The 18033-nt window shown below is 41.3% G+C and overlaps 2 long non-coding RNA genes across 4 annotated transcripts in view; one reads left to right on the top strand and one right to left on the bottom strand.

Annotated features, from left to right (window-relative positions):
• Window positions 1-18033, bottom strand: part of LOC120397551 — a 34450-nt gene that overhangs the window by 6424 nt on the left and 9993 nt on the right. The window contains exons 2-5 of one of the 3 annotated variants that reach the window (XR_005593857.1): window positions 16962-17058; window positions 15787-15959; window positions 12976-13108; window positions 1034-1455 (exon numbers count right to left, since the gene is read on the bottom strand). This is a non-coding gene — a long non-coding RNA (uncharacterized LOC120397551). Of the gene's footprint in view, window positions 1-1033; window positions 1456-9187; window positions 9575-12975; window positions 13109-15786; window positions 15960-16961; window positions 17059-18033 lie in introns of those variants that run through there. The other 2 variants (XR_005593859.1, XR_005593858.1) reach the window with 2 other exon arrangements.
• The window catches only part of LOC120397552, a 29575-nt gene continuing 13802 nt past the window's right edge, over window positions 2261-18033 (top strand). Inside the window, exons 1-2 of the long non-coding RNA XR_005593860.1 lie at window positions 2261-2380; window positions 12029-12136. This is a non-coding gene — a long non-coding RNA (uncharacterized LOC120397552). The remainder of the gene's footprint in view (window positions 2381-12028; window positions 12137-18033) is intronic.

The raw sequence follows: 18033 nt of genomic DNA, 5'->3' as shown, positions 1-18033 counted from the left end.
CTAATTGTTGTTATTTCTGATGAGTACATAATTGAAAGTTGGTGAGCTGATTCCTACAGTACAACTGGAATATTTATGTTGGTAGCTGCAATCAGTAAAAGAAAAGAGAGACAAACCAGGATAATCATAGAAACATAGAAAATTAGGGTTGGAAGAGACCTCAGGAGGTCATCTAGTCCAACCCCCTGCTCAAAGCAGGACCAACCCCAACTAAATCATCCCAGCCAGGGCTTTGTCAAGACGGGCCTTAAAAACCTCTAAGGATGAAGATTCCACCACCTCCCTGCGTAACCCATTCCTGTGCTTCACTATCCTCCTAGTGAAATAGTTTTTCCTAATATCCAACCTCGACCTCCCCCACTGCAACTTGAGACCATTGCGCCTTGTTCTGTCATCTGCCACCACTGAGAACAGCCGAGCTCCATCCTCTTTGGAACCCCCCTTCAAATAGTTGAAGGCTGCTATCAAATCCCCCCTCACTCTTCTCTTCTGCAGGCTAAATAAGCCCAGCTCCCTCAGCCTCAATGAACTGGAGGGGTAGTGGACTCTGTAAGAACAGCATTTATCAAGCAGCCAAGTGCAATATGAAAAGAAAACAAAAAGAAAAAAATATATATTAGACGTTAAGAGAACAAACACAACCCCAGATAGACTTCTGTGACTGGAGAATGAGAATGAAAAGTTTCGGAATCATCTGTTAAATAGATCTAAATCACAGGCTACTGTTCTCATGCAGGATTTCTGCTGAGTGAAGAATACTGCTAAACAGGAGACCCACTGAATAGATTCTTGAACGGCATGAAAACTTCGTGACTGTAAAGGGGCTAGAAACCACCAAACTTTTCACAAAGGCCACCTAGTTTACAGCAAGGCTTTTTTTTCTAGATCAGGCTGACTCCTCTTCCTAAGCAAGCTGACAAAGAACATTAAAAGATAGAAACATAAACTAACAATGGACAACAAATAAAAATGCAGCGAGTAACTGTAAAAAGAGGCTAGTCTTTCAATAGATTAAAAGTGACTACACGGATACCTTTGTTATGGAATGAGATGAAGTACTACAGAATGATGAGAATGCTTGGATGTTATATCTGTCATCATTATGAGCACTGACAGGTGAAGATGATCTCTCCATTCTGTTTCTCTTTTTCTCAGTCCCAAGAGAATATAATCCAGCTGTTTCCATCACAGAATTTATTTAGCACATTTTTCCATTGCTTCCTCTTTTTCTGTACGTTTCCCATCTCGAGGTCTCCATTTGATGTTTAGTCCAGTGTCCTTTCTTCCAAATTCATTGCTGTTTCATGTCTTTACACTTCTCAGGAATATGACCATTTTTAACATGCTTTTCTCCACTTGTCTTTCAATTTATATAATTAAAAGCATATTACTGTCCCTGTTGTATTGAGCTACTCACTGATTTTTGCATCATCTTTCTTGCTGTAGCCCAGCTTTCTGCAGTGTACAATGGAGAATGAATAGAGTGAGAGCATACTAGCTAAGTACACTTCTTTTTAAGATGGCTAATTTTCATAACTACATTCCCCATCCCAAATGTTCTGTACTGCTTCAAATGGCACCCTCTTGGATATTATATCCATGTTTATTTTCCAGTCTAATGCAGAAGTGTGTCTAAAAACACAAAGACAATGGTGTAGCAAGTTCAACAATTGTTACAAGATTTTAGGGCGAAACAGATTTCCTGAAACTGTAGCTCAAGGTAAGGATTTGATTTAAAATATTCTGAGACGATATCTGCAATCATCAATAAAGGCTTCCAAATGCTTTGCATTTTGAGTTCTTTGGTATGTGATTCAGAAAAGCTATTTAAATCTATTTTCTAATGAGACGTTGACTGTATAAAAATAATATCCAAAGATGTACCTCCCTGAGCACCTCCCAGCTTACTGCTATGGAGGAACATTCAGCATAAGATTGACTTTTATATGCATACATTTATAATAATGTAAAAATTAAACTGACAGACTAAAGCTTAGTTTCATGCTACACATATGTGACATTATCTGATTAAAGTATGATAATATCGATCATTGTTGCAACCACTATTATATATCTGCAATGAATCTTGTACAAAATGTGGCATGTAAAATATCTATGAAAAGGTTATGATTGCTGGTTATGACTATGCTAGTGTATGCATGTAGCATTTTTGTATTTGACGTTATGAATATTGGTTCTATACCTGGATTTCAAATGTTTGCTCCTAGGGTAACGCCCATGAGGTAGTTAGCCAGCACATCTTGGAGGGACTATTCAAATTGAGTGTCCCATCAAAAGGACACTTAACTCACAATGGACCATGGGAGATGCCTATCTACACTGAGTGGACTGTCCTATAAACGTGCTGTCTGGAATATAGGTAATGGCTTTCTGCAATGACTGAGCGAAATTGGGCATGAACATGTGACTTGCCCAAACATTATCTGATCACCTGTGATTCTCCACTTCCTGTGCTGAGGTTTTTGTTTGAAATAATAGGTTTCCCTCCACATGGCAGAGGATATAAATGGCCCTGGAAACCCTTCCCTTTTACCTCTGTCCTGCTCAAATCTCTGGACTGTGAACTTATACTAATGGAAGCATTCTAACCAAGGAACTGAGGTCCTTCCAATGATTTGGAAGTAACCAGAGACTTATTAAGCCAGCAGTTTAGTCCATCACTGCTACAAGCCTGAACCAAGAATTTTGCAATTACTGTATGTATTTGATTCCTTTAACCAATTTTAACTCTCACCTCTCTTTCTTTCTTTTTATGAATAAACCCTTAGATTTTAGATACTAAAAGATTGGCACCAGTGTGATTTTTAGGTAAGATCTAAGGTATATAGTGACCTGGGTGTGTGGCCAGTCCTTTGGGATCAGAATAACTTTTCATTTGATGAGACTGATTGTAAAGAATGACTCATCTCTGAATCCAGTGTTTTTGGTGGTGATATAAGACCTGGAATGCCCAAGGAAAGTGCTTTTATGACTTCTTGTTAGCCAGTGTGGTCAAACAGGAATTTACTTTTGTGGCTGGTTTGGTCTATCTTATGAAAGACTAACCACTAGTTTTGGGTTGTGTTTCCCCTATTTCTCTGCAGTTCATCCTGAATTTGGCATCCTCAGTTGTGACCCACTGTGGCACGGTTACAGCATATTCGCAAAGTTATGTTTAAAATAATTTCACATGGGTAAAGTACTAACATGCCCCTAAAATTCTTTAAACGGCTTACCTCAGTCTGAACAATAATCAACAAACAATGCAATAGGAATGGAACTCAAATGTCAATATGATGGGTGACTTGCATGTGTCACCTTTCACCTGTGAAAGTAACCAAAATCTTCTTGGGAAGATCATGTGATGGAGGAATATTAGGTAATATTAACAAATTAGATCGGGTAAAGGATTTTGTCAAGAAAAGAGTAACTATATTGTAAAGTACATGACCAGCTGATGAGCTTAGCCACACCTAGCATTACTGATGATAAAGCCACAGACGGCTGAGCATGCTTAGTCCAAAGGGCAGAATATTCTGGTGGAGTATGTTGAGCATATTTTGAGTAAGCTGATGTGACCTATATGAGAAGCCAAGCATGTAACTTGTCATCAAATGCACAATTGAAACGTTTTTTGAACTTTATAATACACCTGAGATTAAACTGTTCCAGAGGAGAGAAAAGTACTCCCTTTCCCCTAAAGTCAACAAAATGGCATGGCATCCACCTCTGACTAAGAGGAAAATTAAGACCATAACATGCCCCTGCAGAATTGGCACTTGCACTGACATTCTAAGGGGAGAGTTCAGAAAAGGTGAAAAATCTAGGAATTAAAATATTTTTAGCAAAGCAACATACTGCTGCCTCTTTGACCCATAGTCACTTTGCTGGCTAGTATAGTTTCCTTATATCCTCTGGAGCTGAAAGTCTGTAGCTGAAACCAGTCATCAACTCTGCAACAGACTGACATTAAATCTTTCCCAGTTCCTATGAGCACAACCAGCAAACTAGGTTTCAGGTTGCTGAAGCAAAAGATTTAATGAACATGAGCAAAAGCCTCTTAATTCAGCTCCATCAGCACAATATATTAGTTCTCCAAGCTAATTTCTACACTAAAGTGCAAAGGTTTTTGAATCACAGTTTGAGAATCAGTATCATGCTACAGTTTATCAGTTTGTGACGTTATGTTCTGTACTAGTGATGATTAATAAAAATGCAGATAAAACCTTAGACACAGTGTTATGGGAGATTTAAGTTGGTGCTCTTGGATTTTCACTTCCAGAACCACCTTCTTTGCACTGCACAGAGACTTATTTTCTCTGTGGTGTAGCTATGATTCTGTGTACTGAGCCTTTAAATGTAAGTAGCATCATGTCTGTCTGCTAGGGTTGTGAGAATTCAAGATGGAAGAGAGACATGCTTTGTTTTCTCTCTTATATTTGTTCTTTTCTTTGTTATTTTTTTTTTACAATCTCATCCTGGTTGCCAGTTTTCTTTATATTTTCTATACACAAAGAGCAAAATGTGCACTTTCCTTCTGTACAGGAAAACAACAAGGAAAGAAAAATATAGAAAATCTCCATGGCAGAAAACTGTCTCTCTCCTGGTATAGGATCCTCTATCTTCAGTCTTCTCACAGCAGACAGGCAGGCAGACTTCTAGCATTTAAAATGTCAGTACCAGAAAACAGAATTACAGATACATAGTCCACAGTCTCCAATTATTATTTCTGATCTAAATTGACCTATTCTGAACCAACACAGTTAGAACCTTACAAATGTGCACTAATGACTAGGAAACCTGTACAAATAATGGAGTTTTGCAATTTAGGGATTTTATATTCCATTGTCATTTTTCATCCTTAAATGTTTCTTTTCTTTTCCTGTAGCGTGGCCAAATTCTAGAGTAAATGAAAGTTAAAATCTTACTTATTGTCTGTTTAGAAGCAGCGGCTCATTTACTAATATAGCTAAGTAAGGGCCTGATTCTATAACCCTTACAACATAAATGAGTAAGGACAATTCCAATGAATAAGGATTGGACCTATACTTAGCTATATTAGCCCATGAACTGCTTCTACATGAAGATAACAGTTTGCAGGGTTGGACCCTGAGCTTCTAAAAGCAAAAAGGCATCTACCAATCTGACAAAGGCTTCAGAATATGAATTGTGAAACATGTTCCAGAAACTGGGTGAATATTTCATACAGTCAACTTGATCAGGCAGCAACCTGCTCTTTGGCATTGGGATGAAGGAGAGATCTTGAGAGCAATTCAGATAGGCTAAAGTGAATGAAGTCATGTTCATGTTAGCGTTCGTTAGAGTGATGGGGATTACACCCATATTGCCATCTCAAATGAAATCATGAGTTCATTAAGATAAAGCTAGGTACCTTGCTACAATCAGTAAAGAGGCCACCAGGCTTTTGGTGAATTGTTGACTGAATTTGATCACGGGCTGTATCATTTTAAAATAGTGACCTTCACGAAAAAAAAATAGGACCTTTGTTATATCAACATTCTACTTTTTTAGCGGAAAGGTGCAAATTGTCTATGTGCATGCCCATGTGTGTACTCAGGGGGGTTGCTGAGCTCAGGAGGGATTTATCTACAAGGGAAAACACACAGTGTGTGCATCTCCACCCTCCCTAAGGCGTTCTGCTGGGGGAGGGCGGCTATAAATTTATATCACGGCACCACAGGGAGTCCTGCCAGCACAAGTTGTCTGAGAGATATGTTGAATCAGTGCATGCTCTATGTCTATCCCTAGCCAGCAATGACAACTTTGTAAGCTTCCCAGCAGAGGGAGGGTTATGGGTATCTTGTGAGGGGCCAAGCCCCTCATCTTTGTTTTGTTAGTGGAAGCTAGTATAACACAGGGCTGAATCAAGCCTAATGTTTGTAAAAGACTATGAAGATGAAAAGCTGTATTTAAGCACTAAAGATTATTCTTTTTCATTATTGGCGTTCAAGAATCACATATAAATTTCCCTTTGGGCAGTGACTGACACCTGTTCTGTTTGACATAGAGAATCAGCCATGTTCTCACACCATTATTCTTGTATTTTCCATCACCTCAGTGTCTGGCCTCCTGAAGACCTCTGATTGCTCAGGCAATGTGTGATCAGAAAGCTATGGCTTGGAGGAATGTTCAACAGACTTCTTTATGAATGTTAGCATATCTCCATGATATTTTCCACTGCTCTTTTGTCTGCCATTTTCCTGTCAAGATCTTTCCTTCATTCCAATGCCAGACAGCAGGTTTTAATGCTGATACTTCAAACTTTAAAAATGTCTTGCTAATTACACTGGTGGGGTTGTCTATCTTCCTTGAAAAATTGATCTAAAAAAATTTAAAAAACACAATGTTCTACTGAGGTTGGCTGGCTCCATATAAAATAAATAACTTAAATTATAAACTTTGGTAACACAAAGTACTATTTGAGAGCCCAAAGTGGTTCCAAAGGAGTTCAAATGTAATTTTGTTGAGAAAAGGACTCATTCGGTTAATACTGCTGTAAAACAGGCACCTGTTTGTTGTACTTTTCGATGCCTCTCTTTTACCCTTGGCATTTTAAGTTGCTCAGGAAGAACTTTCAGCTTATTTTTTAACCTCAGATTTTCCCTTATCCAACTCTCATCCATTCCTGTTCCCACATCCTACTAATTCCCAGCCTTTTAAACTATTTTTTCCTAATGCAATTAGCTCCTAAAAATATTTGCAACATTGAGTTAATATCTTCAGAACATCATCACTGCATAACCTCCAAAAGCCTTGTCTGCACACACACTAGTATTGTTTAGCAATGTTGGGATAGCTAAAGCAATACAACTCCCCAGTGTTATACTGGGATAACTGTGCTTATACTGGTATAGCTTATTTCTTTACAGCTATACCAGTATTAATACTGATATAGAAATTGTACCAGTATAACTATACTGATTTTAAAAAATCCCACCCTTAACTGACATAGTTCTGGCTGGGGAAAAAATTAACCACTGCATCTTGGTCTATTCACAGACCAAGATGCAGTGGTTTATTCTTTGTCACAATATATTTCCAGACTAAACAGAAGTTAAATATAGCATTATTCTGTACTTTATGTACAATTCTTTTCAAAATGGTAAAAGAACATTTTCTAACTTTGTCCTGTACTTCTGCACAGACAAAGGTCTACAAGTCAAACAATAGGTTTTCACCAGCGAGATTATTAGCTTTAAGGTTAAACAAGGTGTGGCAACCCTGACATGGGTCTCTTGCATCAAGAAAACCTGGAATGTATCCAGCATCTAACAGTGATTATCATCCAATAATATGAAGAAAGTTTTATATTTCTTCAAATTTTGAGAAACTTCTAAATACAATTTCTCAGCTAAAAACAAAAGGTAAAAAACCCTCCTGCAAATGACTCCATATATATGTGTTAAATCTGCTCTTGGCTAATATGTCAAGCTTAATTTGATTTGAGGATGATGCATTTTTTTCCCCATCTGTTTGTAAAAGTGCAATTGTAGCTACATCAGTGATGTAACGCTTGCTGTGAAGCAGCATGTTTTTGCTTTACTGACAATTGGGAGGTAAAGTAAGCAACTTGTAAGTAACTTTGTCTGATAGATTGAAGAGCTCTCTAGTATCAAATTTCTGTTCTCCAGGTAGGTACTTACAGATTGTGAACAAGTCACTCCCTAACCTTCCCTTTGATAAACTAAATAGATTGAGCTCTTTGAGTCTCCTTAGAAGGCATGTTTTTCCAGTCCTTTATCATCCTCATGGTTCTATTCTGGAACCCCCAAATTTTCAATGTCCTTCTAAAGTGAGGACACCAGAACTGGACACAGTTTTGCTGCTTACTTGGAGCCATGTCGGTCCCAGGATATTAGAGAGAGAACATGGGTGAGGTAATATCTTTTATTGGAACAACTTCTGTTGGTGAGAGAGAGAGAAGTTTTCAAGCCACACGGAGCTCTTCCTCCGGTCTGGGAAAGTGACTCCAAGCGTCACAGCAAAATACAAGGTGGAACAGATTGTTTAGCGTTTGTAATTAGCACATATTGTAAGGGACCATTCAAGATAGAGCATAGGCCCCACCAATGAGCATCTCCCCCTCCCTCCCAGCACCTACCGCCTACCATGGATCAGCTGTTTCGCGGCATCTGGAGGTGCTGGAGAGGAGCGGGGAGGAGCGAGGGCACAGCACACTTGGGGGAGGGGGTGGAACAGGGCGGAGAAGAGGCGGGGCGGGGATGAGAAGAGGTGGGAAAGAGGTGGGGGCAGGTCCTGGGAGGAGCCGGAGGGGAGCACCCCTGGCAGATTAGAAACTCGGCACCTATGAGATAGAGTAACCCATTAACAGCTCTGTAGTCATAGGACAAAAAGAGGGGGTTAGTGGGTTACAGATTGTTGTAATAAGCCATAAATCCAATGTCTCTGTTCAGTCCATGATTTTTGCTGTCTAGCAGAGTAACGAATTTAAACGCTCAGGCTCATCTTTTGAAAGTGTTATATAGATTTCTTTGGCACCAGTGCCAAAAATTGAGTTAGTATAACCTCCCTACTTCCCTTTTCAGACATTCATGCCCCTTTAGCAACAGCATCGCACTGAGCGCTCATGTTCAGTTGATTATCTACCATGACCCCCAACTCTTTTTCAAAGTCACTGTTTCCTAGGATAGCGTCCCCCAGCTTGTAACTATGTCCTATGTTCTTTGTTCCTAGATGGATGACCTTACATTTGGCCATATTGAAACTCAGATTGTTCAAGTGTGCCCAGATTATCAAGTGATCCAGATCACTCTGTATCAATGACAAGTTCGCTTCATTAGTTACTACGCTTTCAGTCTTTGTGTCATCTGCAACATTTATAAATAATGAGATTTTATGTTTTCTTTCTTAAATAGCATAGGACCAAAAAGTGATTCCTGCAGGACCCCTTAGGCAGAGCCCACACCACCAGGCACAAACACCTATTTCCCCACCCCCATCTCCACTGAGCTTTGGCACACCTACCCTCTGCTTAGCGAGTGCAGTTCTGTAGAGTGTGAAACCCTCACTCAGGGCATGCCAAGCACAGTTCGGCTGACCTTTATTCATAAAACAAGGATGATGCTTTATTACCACTGTACCCAATAGCGAAGTGACTTTCAAGCCAACACCAGCCAAAAGTGATAATTTGGGCAAAGCAGCTCCATCATGCTGTGCACCTAGGCAGAGTGGGCAAGTCTATGCAAAGAAGGTTGGTTCCTGAAGTCTTCACCCCTCGTTCATCACTAGATGTCCAGGGAGAGCTCATTCAGACCCGGCTTACACATTCTTCTTAGCATACAGTCTCTAATAAGGATCTTCTCTCTCTTTTGGATGGTTGGAGATCTTTGTGGGCACGCTTGAGAATCGTGCAGGTTGAGCTGTGCAACCATACTCAGGTATGTCCCAGCCAGCTTTCTGCTCCATTCAACCACCTGGATTGTCAGAGATCTTTTCTGCAATTTCCATGCTGAGAACCTGATAATGAGTGTATATTTCTAGCTGTGAGGCATTCCTCCTGTTCTCTGTCTCTGGTGGTCACATTCTTATCTGCCTAATATACATTACTGATTATCAGAAATGATTCAGCAACATACTTAGCACTTTGTTTTTATTACAGAATCAACAGAAAAAACATTCATTAGCATTTAAATATCCAGATCGTTGATGTGGTAAATAAGCAGTGCAGGGCAGAAGTACCTCTGCTGAGGTTTAACTGGACAAAATCATTAAAGGGCTATCTCCCTATCAAGTACATTGTTATTACCTAATGAATAGTTGGCTACTCCTGTCTCACAATTCTTGCTCCATTTCAGCTTCTAGATTCCTTAAAGGCAATCTTCAGAGGCCATTTAAACATATTACAACTTTCAGATAGTGATACTGTACTTAGGGCTGATCAAAATATTGAAATTTTGATTTTTTGGGGGCAACGTTTTGAATTACCCCCTACCCAGAAAACCACACGTCTGAGGAATTTTGAGTATTTTTCATTACTCTCCCTGTTTTTTCTACCATCACTAGTGATAATGACATTTTATATAGCACTGGTCATCCTGATGGATCCCAAAGTGCTTAGTTCGATATACAAACTATTAGTCAAAACCTGGCTCTGCTGCTCCATAGATGTGGAGCTGGTCAGAGCTCTACAGACCAGCCAGCCCTCATATCTATGGAGCATGGCTGCAATCCTGAGGAGAGGGTGGAGAAGAGGTGGGGAGGGGAGGGGTTGGGAGGAGCACCCCTGGCAGAATTGTTACAGGACCATTCAGCCTAAGCCCCCTGCCCAGAGACAGAGTCTGAGATGCTGACCTCTTCTTTCCTGACATCAGGGATACAGGGGAATGACATCAGGGATATCTCCTCCAGTCTTCTTATGTGGGTACTGGAGTCTCTTCAGCTGACTGATAGCTGAAGAAATAGAGAGGTTCTGAGAGCAGCCATCCTAGAGACATCAGCATTGGCTGACACCTCCTAAATGGAACTGTCATCTGGTAATGAGTGACAACCATCCCTAGTGCAGTTGGAGTGAATCATAGAATATCAGGGTTGGAAGGGACCTCACAAGGTCATCTAGTCCAACCCCCCTGCTCAAAGCAGGACCAATCCCCAGACAGATTTTTACCCCAGTTCCCTAAATGGGCCCCTGAAGGATTGAACTCACAACCCTGGGTTTAGTAGGCCAATGCTCAAACCACTGAGCTATCGGTCCCTGAGGCCCCCTTCTTCCACTAGCACCCCCATCATTTGCCTCGCCTCACTATGTTGCTGTAAAAGCAGCAAAGAATCCTGTGGCACCTTATAGACTATCAGACGTTTTGCAGCATGAGCTTTCGTGGGTGAATACCCACTTCGTCGGATGCAAGTAGTGGAAATTTCCAGGGGCAGGTATATATATGCAAGCAAGAAGCAGGCTAGAGATAATGAGGTTAGTTCAATCAGGGAGGATGAGGCCCTGTTCTAGCAGTTGAGGTGTGAAAACCAAGGGAGGAGAAACTGGTTCTGTAGTTGGCAAGCCATTCACAGTCTTTGTTTAATCCTGAGCTGATGGTGTCAAATTTGCAGATGAACTGAAGCTCAGCAGTTTCTCTTTGAAGTCTGGTCCTGACGTTTTTTTGCTGCAGGATGGCCACCTTAAGATCTGCTATTGTGTTGCTGTGTGAGCCTATGAAGGCTGATCCTTAAATTGGTCTGCAGCTATTGAGTAATGCCAGCTTCCCATGGCTGGACATGCTTTCTGTGTGGCACTCCCAACCCCTACCTATGTGGGGCGTAAGAGAACCAGGCTCAATCTGGTTATCCCACATAGCAGTGCAGGACATTACCACTAGATGGCTCCACTAGTCCCTAAATATCACTGACAACGGCATACGTGGAAAGGGCCCCCGGATAAAAATGCACAACAAATTAAAGATACTGTTAACAAGTATTATTAATTAATAACATACTGCTCACATTAAACACACAGCCACATTAAGAAATGTATAGTCGGTTTCATTATCAAGCTAAAATTGGAATGTCATTAAATGAGCTTTCCATTTTCACATGATTGGGGAAATCTACTGACTATGCTTATAATGCTAATTTACTTGGTTATAGTGCCTCTGATCCCAAGGTTCTTTGGAACTGATACTCAGAGGTGCTTAGCATTTCTCAGAGTCAGGCCATTTGCACTCCCATGCACATGCCATCAGTGAAATACAGCCACCCTCAGGTGGAAGAACAGGACTGGTTTACCTCATGCTACAGTGGGATGGCATGGAGGGCATTGGCCAGGACTCAAGCAAATCCTTGCACTCATGAAAGGTGTATGCGAGCGTTAATATTCAGATAGAATACAGAGAATTTTTTTTTATTGCTTGAGCTCCAAAAGCCTCAGTCAAGATGAAACGATGCCTAAATCAAATCAGTCCACTCTTTCTGAAATCACACATTAAGTTAATTTCTTGTTTGTACCTGCTTTCACACTAGCTCAGTGTGATTTTCCTTTTTCTTCTTCTTTCTCTAGGATTTTGTGTGAAAGAAGAACTGAAGCAAAGTTTTGCTGTTGCCTACTTAAAGCTGTACTAAACCTGGGCTAGTGCCAACGAAATGAGACTATTCTGAATGCTAGGAGGTAAGATATCCCAACTGCAAGGTATCCTGGCTCCATGCCAAATAATGATCTTATTAATCTTTTCCTGCTGGGCCTCTCCTAGCAGCATCTGGTTTCATGGGGTGGCATAGCAGAGGGGCAGATAAACTACAAAGTGTCTAGAGTCACTACAAATCAGGGAAATTGGAAAGGCCCCCAAATCAGGTTACAAATAGTTTTGCAACAAGGGGATGGAACAGAAGAACTGCTTCTTTTAGTGTTTATTTAAGCTGCCTGAATTGTCACCTGCTTTTGCTGCTTTGTTGAAGTAGGGTTGTAGTTCAGCAATAAGCAAAGGGAGTGACTAGCCAAACTGTATTATGAAGCCTTTAGACCCTGACTGGCTCACTGCATATTTTAGTGAAATTATCTCTTTTGCTCTCCTGTCATCTACTGCAAACGTTAGGGCATTTGGAGGCACCCGGCAGGTGCCATCTGACAATGACGCAAAAAAATAACATGTTGGCCCCAAGCTAAAAAGAGCTGAGCTTTGTTTGTAAATGGGCCAATTTCACTTACCAAATCTCACTCCCAAAACTTGGTTCAACATAGTAACGATCTGCAAACAGTCATAAATTAGTCAAGGCCCAGGCAGATGTGTTTCATTACAGGGGTAAAGTCTTTTATCAGTTTCAGATGATTGATTAATCTTGTGTAATTAGCAAGTGGTTCTCGAAAACTTTTTCTTTTGCTCACTGGCTACCAAAAATGCTTTTGATCAAATGGAGTGGGAGTTCACATGTGTTGTCTCTGAGAACTTCAATGGAGGCTGAGATGGAATTTATCAAATATGTATGTTTATTATAGGCCTTACTACTTACCATGATGATTACCAATTGTTTGATTTTTTTTGATTGCTTCTCTGTGAACCAAAGCCAAATTGCCCTGGCTTCTGATGACTGGCCCCTCAGCACTATTTGTTCATGGGCGAATGCAGATATGCATAGGACAGATCTGAGAAAGACAGCAGGATAAAAAAAAGGAGACAATAAAATCTCCTTCAGTTCAGATAGCCTTGTTTTAGCTATCGAATCTAGAGACTGCTCTAAAGCCTCATTACACTCCATACTTGCACGGTCTCAGATGGCTAAATAAATTGCCTGTGGAAACAAGATAGACCAGACCCTAACTTTTCATTTAGGACACCAAGATATGTTTATAAACTTAGGGGTGATTATTTCATTTAAAATTTCAAACTACAATCCTTAGATCATACTCAAACAAGACTTCAGAATTGGTGGGGCCCTGTCAAGTCTCTCTCCAGGGAGATGCAGGTTGGTAAAATGCTGGGCCTGGTTCTCCACTGCCTGGCACTTTGTGTCATTTACACCTGTGCAAAGTGGGTGTAGAACGGCAGCCATTCTGACACAGTAGCATTTTACACCCCACTTGCACAGGTGTAAATGACTGTGATACAAGACACTGGAGAAACAGACCTAGCTACTCCGCTGTAAACTCAGCCTTTGAAGCAGATACCACTCATATGCCTGCCCAAGACCTCTAATTAATAGATTTGGGGTTTATCTGCACACAGGGCCGGTTCCAGGCACCAGCTTAGCAAGCAGGTGCTTGGGGCGGCCACTTCAGAGAGGGGCGGCATGTCCAGCTATTCGGCGGCAATTCAGTGGAGGATCCCTCACTCCCGGTTGGAGCGAAGGACCTCTGACTGAATTGCCACAGATCGTGATCGTTTTTTTTTTTGGCTGCTTGGGGCGGCAAAACCCCTGGAGCCGGCCCTGACTGCACATATCAATGATGCCAGTTCATTCATTGTTGCAGCACATGTTGGTAATATCCCAAAGCTTAATATCTAGTTTTCCCAACTTACCAGCATTGGCAAAGGGGTGCCTCATAGATACATGAGGATCAAGAATCCCAGGGGCTAGATCAAAAAAGGGGAATTAGACTCTGTGGCCTGGGCTACACTAGCGGGGGGGCAGGAGGGGGGTTGAACTAAGATACGCAACTTCAGCTAAAAAAAAAAAGCTTATGCTCAAATAAATTTGTTAGTCTCTAAGGTGCCACAAGTACTCCTGTTCTTTTAACTTCAGTATGCTATTCGTGTAGCTGAAGTTGAAGTATCTTAGTTCGACTTACCTGGCCGAGTCAATCGCCACGGCGCCCCCGTTGACTCTGCATACCCCTCCTGCCGAGGTGGAGTATGGGCGTCGATTCGGGGATCAATTTATCGCGTCTAGACGTGATACATCGACCGCTACCCGCCGATCCAGCTGATAGTATAGACATACCCTGTGTTGCAATGCCTAATGTTTGCACGCCCTGCTACCTAGTGCAATCTATAGCCCTGAATTAGCCACCCAGGTGCTCTATACAATACATTGGGAAAGTTAGCACCCAAGAATGGGATCCACAAAGGCCAGCAAGCTGAGCGAGGAGCCACTTCAGCTAGCCAATAGAAAATGCCCAGGATAGGAGTGTGGGCTAAGTTCCACACACACCTGTTGGAATTAGATACTTACACCCAGGCCAGAGGGATCTGCTTCCCCACATTCAGGATTCCAAATAGTCATTAGAACAGGGAATTGAACTTGGGTCTCCCACATGAGTGGCTTGACCACTCACTTAGGGCATCACTCTCAGTCTTCCCCTGTCCCAGTGAATATTTATTCATGTAAATATTTATTTAAATGAAGAACTGATAGAGTAGAACGGCTTCAAAAGGAGAGATTGAGACTGACCCACCGCAGTGTTGGAGTGGAGTCAGAATGCGGCAGAATGCAGTTCAAGTACTATCCACCAAGCACTCCACCCCCAACCTTCAATCCCCACCACCACCAAGTTAAGGCCAGGGTAAGGCTGCATGCTCATTGGCAGATTTTTAGGTGCCTGGGGGACTTTATCCATGGAAACGGAGGTGCCTAGGGAATTTAGCTACCGACGGGTTTAGTCAGCAGCTGAGCAGGATTTGGGGGGATCTAAATTTTGCATTTAGGTGCCTAAAGTGGCAGTTAGGTGCATAAATCCCTTTGTGGATCTAGTCTCAGGTGACTCAACATAGAACAAGCTCTGTAGAAGTTCTCTTCCTTAAAGGCCCTTCTCTATACCCTTCTATTTCCATATGAAGCAGCTGACCCCTTCTGGTTCACCAATGCACTACACTCAAGGAATATTGCCTCATTAAGAAACTGAATAATGAAATTAACCCCGCTGCTATTTGGATAAGTAGTGTTCCTTAATTTCCTCTTTGCTCACACTGCATTAGTGAATGCTAGTCTCTTATTAACCCTGGGGTGGAGTTTCCGATCTTGACACCTAGAAATAGTGCCAACAGCCCTCTGCTCATGCTCACATCCCATTTAGCTTTTTGGCTCAGTTTGCCCAATATATGTGGTTTTGGTTTTATCCCCCCCCCCCGACAGATATTTATTACTTATGTTGCTCTTCATGGTGTCTATCTTAGTCCCCTGCCCTATTTTTATGCTGATTAAATATTAATATCATTATTATTAATAGTTCAGCTCTGTCAGCTCAGCCCTATACAAATCGGAGGAAATTGAGCCCTTGGTGCGAGGAGCTTACAGTCAAAGCAGACGTACAAACCAATTCAGACACTGGATGTCCTGTATGGACAGAGCTGTCTAATTTTAATGATAGGAAATGCATTTTCTTACCTCTGTGGGTTAACGACACAGGACTGGTAACGTCACAGCATTCAGAACTCAGTACGCACACTGCCCCTTCATCCAAGCTTTCTTGTAATATCACCCTTACTTACTCAGGTACTTCTGCTGCTCTCATATACTCAGCAATAACCCGAAAAGCAAAACCCTAAGCCTGCCTCTTGCTGGGAGGGAGGGAAGGAAGAAAGAGAGAGAAAGTTCATTGTTGTTGCCCCTCTTGCTCTTGGGGTGGTGCTCAGATGCCACGATGGTGATGGGCACCCCAATATAAGAAAGTACATGGTTAATATTGACACATAAATATTTTAACTGAGCCAAGGTTGACTTCTGGCTTTTATTAGCACCTTATTTTTGCTACTGTTAGTGCATGAATTTGGGATTAATGTCAAGTACACTAAGTACCTCTCCACTGGTTAACACCACTATGAGTGAAAATTAAAATGCTCCATAAATCTCCCACAACTACAGGCATAAAGTGCAGCTGGCAGTGTAACAGCTGAAGTGTTAAGGTACTGGAGAGTCACTCTCAATATTATTCCTGATAATACAAAATCAATTTACACTGACTGCATTTTTCAAATAACCATCTCCACCACATGCTATTTGATTTTACTAGTGAATGCAGGAATTGCATCTTAATATGTTTCATGCAAGTATTCTGTAGAGATTTATTAGTTCTAAAAATGCTTTGTGCAATCACAGTACTTTGTCATTAAAATTGCCAGGTTTTGTGCTACAAATATATTAGAATCATAATTAAAATGCTATGACATTGGCTGCTGCAGCAACAGCATTTCTTTCTTTTAAAAAAAATCTGATATCCTTACCAGGGTGATTGAACCACTATTTTTATGAGATCTTCCTACCGTCCCTCATTTCTCTTTGTATTTATTAAGGCAAGGGAAATACAGTAGACCGTAAAACACATTGTAAGACAGAGTAGTAATGGTACATAAGAAGGAATAAGGAAAGTGTCAGTCAGATCCATGCACAAAGCTGGACTAACATATAATATTCTCTCTCTGAGCTACCTCTTCTGACATCCCTGAAGGAATGTCAACAACAACCAATTAAACAAGCTTCTGTCTCCCAGGGTGTAGGTCAGGTCTAAGGCTGTGAATATAGTAATTGAAAAATGGGTCCCAAATGTGGCTTAAGTAGTTTACCTTATGCTTCAGGTAACTCCCTTGGAGACCAAGTGTCTGCCTCCCACACCTGCTGCCCTGAACGTATTCAGGCAGAAATGGCTTTCCAGTGCAGTTCCTAATAAAGAAAAATAATTAAAGGCCAGGCTGGTGGTTTGGGATGATCCTTCCAGGAATCCCAACTGAAAAAGGGAAGGAGTTAGCATTCCCCTTGGAATTAAGACATGTAATGTGTGAATGGTTTTCAGTCTGGAAGGGCCTGATGACTAGACAAGACCTCAAGTCTGATAGCATATCCACAGGTACACAGCCCCTGCAACGGTCCAGGAGGTTGTCTGGATTAAAACATTCTGCCAGTGGAACTATACTGCATAGGGATGTGGTAGAAGGATACAGAGCCCTTCCCTTTGAGGTCACTGATTTAAATCTAGCCCAAGTTAGAGTAGCTGAACGGCATTATAATTTCACAGCTGTTTGGTTCATCTTCAGCACAGTTGAGGACAGCGTCAGGTCACTGTTCTGCTGAATTAGGCTGTGAACTCTTCTGGGATGGGATGATAACTTCACATGGTTTGTAAAGTATTATGCCTTTCCATTTGGCCTGTGGAAAACTGGTGACAGCTACTCAGTAGCAGCAAGATGCAACCTCAAAGCTATATAAATCTTCTGCTGGCTTTGCTTTGCCAAAAAAGGGTTCTTTTTTGCATATAACTAAAGTATACTGCTTAAGTGCTATCCTGAATAGGGATGCTTTCCTGAGTCAGGGCTCTTTGTGCAATTCTGAGCAAATTATCTACCCTCTTTGTGCCTCGATTTCCCCATCTATAAAATGAAAGTAATAATTCCTGCCTCGCAAGGTTATTGTGAGTGGTAATTAACATCAGAGAGGCTCAGATAGCAGATGCTATGGAAATGTCAAAACGTTGTTGTGGTTATTCTCCATCAGTTTTCAGGATTCCATTATTTAGATGTGTTATCAGCAAAATAAGATGAAGGGGAATTAACACTCTGAAGAGAAAATAAGATCTAAAAGATCTATATTTGTTTCCAACATGTTGCTTTATGTATAAGGCTCTCTACTCTTCTTAAATAT

The sequence above is a fragment of the Mauremys reevesii genome, linkage group 2 (genome assembly GCF_016161935.1).
Source record: "Mauremys reevesii isolate NIE-2019 linkage group 2, ASM1616193v1, whole genome shotgun sequence".
NCBI classification, from domain to species: Eukaryota; Metazoa; Chordata; order Testudines; family Geoemydidae; genus Mauremys; species Mauremys reevesii.
This window is presented reverse-complemented; position numbering and strand designations above follow the sequence as displayed.